Source organism: Papaver somniferum, chromosome 7 (genome assembly GCF_003573695.1).
Source record: "Papaver somniferum cultivar HN1 chromosome 7, ASM357369v1, whole genome shotgun sequence".
NCBI classification, from domain to species: domain Eukaryota; kingdom Viridiplantae; phylum Streptophyta; class Magnoliopsida; order Ranunculales; family Papaveraceae; genus Papaver; species Papaver somniferum.
In genome coordinates, this window is record NC_039364.1 from 115,420,309 (window position 1) to 115,425,395 (window position 5,087).

The following is a 5,087-nucleotide window of genomic DNA, read 5'->3' on the forward strand; positions in this document are numbered from 1 at the left end:
CTGACAGACACACCCATGTGCCTATACTACAACCTATTGCTTAATAATTAAGCGATCTTGGTAGTGATTTGGTATACTCCGTTGTAGCGTACTTTGATACTCCGACCTTTAACATTCCGCCACACGTTGATAGAGATAACTTCATAACTTAGCATCCTAAGGAGAGATGTAGTGTGCGATGTTGTAACATAATAAGTTGCTCCACCTTTAATATTGTGCCACGTGGCACAGTAGATTTTTGGTATCTACAAACAGCAAATGCAGTTGCGGATTAACCGGCTAAAGAAGAAGAAAAAAAAAATAAAAAAAAATCCTGCATTCATAACCCATTTATCAGCAGATAAATCTAATATCAGATCTCACCTGATAATGGATGGCTCTGCTAACCTTGTACCTGTGGTCACTAACACCCAAAGTTAGTTTTTTATTGAATTCCTAATTTACAAAAAGAAAAAAACAAGGATCAACTGAATTTTAAACAAACCGATATGTATGTTTCCTACAGGATATAGGGATCAATGAAAAAGGATACCTTAACAATGTAATTAGGATCCTAACTACAAATCAAACACTTCAAAGACCATTATCAAAGTTCAACATCGTAAAAACACTAAATCATCAAAAAAACAATTGCTAATTTTACAGGCTGCAAAAGGGAAATAAAAATTAATAAATAAAAGATTTGAAAGAGAAGAAACAGTAACAAAAATACCAAGCTTGGGAGCGAAGGTTACAACTTACAACAAAATATAACAAGCAGCCAAATCCCACAATAAACACCGTAAAAGGGTTCAATTGAAAAAAATAAAAATAAATAAAAAGACACCAACAACAGTGCAGAGACGGCAAGGAAGAGCTCGTCAGCAACTTTAAGCTTCAGGCTTGTCAGGATTCGGAGTGGCAGAGGCAGAGGGACCAGACTGTGACAACTTTCAACGCACCCTAGTAACAAATCCACCATATCTAACACATATTTACCATATCTAGTAAAGCTCTCAAGAGATCGTTTTCCAGACGCTGTTACATATCTCTAATTAAGGAAAACCCAAGAGTTTGCTGCTTCAAATTCAAATGTTTCCACAGTCCTTTTTTCCCTTTCCACGATATCTGTACTTCAATTAAGGAAAACCCAAGAGTAGCGACTCAACTTAACTTTCCACCATGATCAATAGAAAAAAATTAGTGTTGATGGTCCACGATTCATCAATCATACAACAAAAGATACATCTTTTTACACATTTCTAGGAAAAGGATACGACCAGAAATTTTTGTTCCAATATCCATATTTGGAATGATATTAGTCACAGATGCATACATGGACAGCTTCTTCCTGCGGTCAAGTAAACTTATGTCAGAGTTCCACATTCAAAAGCGTAGAAGGATAACTTCAACCTATCCCCTTGGTTTCATTCAACCCAAATTTTAATAAGTATCACAAGAACCATCAAGAGTCATTGACTAACTCAGGAATGTAAACAGATTAATGTAATTGTTACAAATGGCAGGAGATGAAGTAAATGCTCATTATCACTAGCTGATAATCAGTCTAATTAATATTGAATATTGTTTACTACATAACTAGCCAATCTAGCGTTCTTTTCACCACAAGAAAAGAACTGGTGCAAGACAGTAAAATCATCAAAATACTTACTGTTCTCTAAATTCATCCTTATCAGCTTTCTTCAAGTTCCGCTCTCGTTCTTCGAGCGAAACCCTCTGTTGCTCCAGCTCGTTGATCTTGTCACTGACAATTGTGTGAATTGAAAACAAAAGAATATCAGTAACCAAAACCACTATAGTTTCCTGGCCATAAGTCATCAGGGACACCTCAAAAATCAACAGAACACTCAACTTTTTCTGTTAAGTTCCTCATATTCTTTTTGGAGAGAATCTAACTCAGCATCATTAACAACTTCACTTTTCACACCATTTATCCTTCGCTGGCATTCATCTATCTTCTTCTGATATGCGTCGGAAAGGAGGTTGTCAAGTGGCTACAACAGATGGAAGTAATATTGGAACAATGATTGATTACTGGACTATTATTATGGTCATTCACGAAAAATGGAAGAGAATCCAAAACTCGACACAATGAACAAGAAAAGATACTAAAACGAGATTTCTTTGCATCAGATGTTTTAGATACTATATCTAGTTGAACTACTTGAAGAACATTATACTTATAAAGAGATGCGTAACGAAAGCACAAGGAATAAATCTTTTTACAGAGACTCGCAAAAAGGCATAGAAATTTTAGGAGGAAAACTGAACAAACCTTCCAAAGAAGTTTGAACCTCGGAAAAATCCCCATCACATGATGATTGAAACAATTCGACATTGTCAGTACACAGCATCAAATTATTAATGTCCTTTTTGTTCTGAAGAACTCTAACAAGATCATCACAATACGAAATGAGGCCAGAGACACCAATTTTTTTAGCAGTCTCGCCCATGGTATTCACCAGATTCACTTCCTCTCTTCAACTGCAGAAGAAATATCTGAAAGAAGAAAATACTTACCATTAAGGATAAGAAAATGTAGGACAAAAACTTTGTGCATGACATACATCATCTTTTCTCCGGACCCATTCTAACTAATAAATACATATTTTTATAAGCATTTTGGGAATACCAGCGGAAAATCGTAAAACTGATGAAAACACCGAACTCCAAATTAAGATCATTGATAAATAAACATATGAAAACATCGAACTATGTCGAAGTGTTTTTTTTATTACTATATCAAAGTGTTTTAAGCAGGCATATCAGAAAAAAGTAAATTCCTATATATATAACAGAACGTAATCGCCAGTATTGGGATAGTTCATCCTATAATTTACAGGTTTCTGTCCTTCCCGGTTTAATCGGCTACCAAATATTCACTTCACATCTAGCAGGCAGGTGCTTGTGCTTAGCTTGCTTTACCTACAACCTAGCAGATGGTCTCATAAGAAGACTAAACAGCAGGATTCCTTGTTCCACAACAACAACTCTACCGAGCCATTAAGTAACCAATAACGTGTAACAAAAATAGCATTGGGAATGCACTTTCCACATTGCACTAACTTATACATAATAATCAAAACAGAAGATACCTTTCTTTCATTTACACGGAGTTGAAACCAAAAATGGAAGCCATTGCGAAAATCGACTCCAGTGGCTAGATCGTCACCATGCACCATGACCAGCCATTACTAAATAGCTTCAATTGATCCGAAGTCAAGAAACAAAAAATAGAGCAATGCACAAATTTTTCTCCAAACAGCTCAATACCCATGTACTTCTCTATCTAATCTAGCTCACTAGTTTGTTATTTTCCAAACGCCACACGTATGTGAAAGTTGCTTTTCATTACTCCAAGAAATTAAAGTAGAAGATATAGTAAGATTTTCAATGCAGTTCAAATTCCAAGAGTACTCGACTATACATATGGCCAAAATTATTCAATTAACATGAAAAATATGCATATTGATAACCCTAAGCCAATTTTTGGGATATGTTGCTGCCTAGCATAAGTCATAAACCTCCTACATGCAACAAGTTCTTACAATATCATGGCGGTGCCTCTTCAAATCCAGCCAATTTTTTATCCTTATGTTACTCCCTTGGATGATAGAATGGCATTGAGATAATGATAACAACAAAGTGAGTAAAGTCTGAGGGTTCATCAGGTTTTGAATTACTGCATCTAGCTACTGGCTATGCTTAGATATAGCTATGTATTATCACTGAGTCCGGATTATAACAACTAGCTGGATTTGTAACAGGTGTGCAAGACTAAGGCAACACTATGCCTGACAGGATTCTGTATTTAATTCAAAAAAGTTAAATCGAGGCTACAAACTTCAAAATTATCATCATTCAGATTAAGCAACTAGGGGCCAACAGAGATGGTTAACTATATTTACATATATCCAATCCAAATCAACATGACAGGCTTAGCTACAGTTTTAAAATCCACCATGTTAGCCAGACAGAGATGCCACAGACAAACAATACAGGTTTTCCATGCCCAATTTGCAGAGCTAGATTTATCAAAGAACGAACAGAAATAAAATCAAGAAACAAAAGTTTCCTTTCCCGTTGCGCAAATGAAGCAGCCACTAAGGATCAAGTGAACAGGTATTGAAAGCAAACCAATATGTACGTTTCCTACTGTAATATTAGGAATCAATGAAAGTATGACTTAACAATGTAATAAGGATCCTAAGAACAAACATAAATTCTACATCATACAAATATAATTATAAGAACATTAGCAATACTAAGGAACCACAAATCAAACACTTCAAAAACCATCGTCACGGTTCAGCATTGTAAAAACTCTAAATCATCAAATCAGAAGGTCCAATTAAAAGAAAAACCTTAAACCTAAACCACTATAGTGACATCAATATCAAACCTAGAGTGGTGGATTAGACCCATAAGTACTCAAAACCTAATAATTCAATAATAATAAGTTCGAAGAAGAAAGACAGTGTAAGAAACGAGAAGAAGTAGAGAGAGATTCAGACCTGTCGCTAATATTGGTTCCCGTCGTCAGTCTAGCAAAAGAAGAAGATACCATGGCCGATTTACATCACTCTGGTTTTCTTCTTTTCTCTCTCTCTCAAATTTTAGAAGATGAATAATGAAAAATGAGAAATCTTATAATGGCATGAAAAGAAATGTGATAACACTGAAACTGTATCTAGCTCGTAGCTAGCCCTTATCTGTTTATTGTCTACCTTAATCTTTATTTTGAGGTTCTTATGGCAGTTTCAGAGGTTGTGGTCCTGGAGGAAGATCTTAACATTTATATTTCAATAGATTGTTGGGATCCTAGTCCCATATTGCTAGTTTATAAGTCAATGGGTTTCCTCATCTAGTCAACTGGTTTCGAATTGAGTTCTATCCATGGGTTTATGACGAGTTTAGGGTCGGTACCCTAACAATAACAATTGGTATCAGAGCCAACCACCACGACCCATGTCCGCTCCACGGAAGGGGTGACCTATAGTCTAGATTAAAGTGTTGGGACACCTATGTATGGGCGTAGTTGTCACCCGCATTGAATATTGATAGGGGAGTGAAGCCGCCATAAGAGA

The 5,087-nt window shown here is 35.9% G+C and overlaps 1 long non-coding RNA gene across 6 annotated transcripts; it reads right to left on the reverse strand.

Annotated features, from left to right (window-relative positions):
* Positions 1-651: 651 nt before the first annotated feature.
* LOC113298208 lies at positions 652-4,731 on the reverse strand. Of its 6 annotated transcripts, none has more exons than XR_003334081.1 (6): positions 4,515-4,731; positions 3,096-3,202; positions 2,276-2,499; positions 1,652-1,994; positions 1,257-1,330; positions 652-1,107 (listed from the first exon to the last, which is right to left on the reverse strand). It is a non-coding gene; the product is annotated as an uncharacterized LOC113298208 (long non-coding RNA). The 6 variants fall into 6 exon arrangements; XR_003334084.1 differs by having other exon boundaries at positions 3,096-3,160; positions 4,515-4,730; XR_003334083.1 differs by having other exon boundaries at positions 1,652-1,961; positions 3,096-3,194; positions 4,515-4,730.
* Between the last annotated feature and the right edge of the window lie 356 nt (positions 4,732-5,087).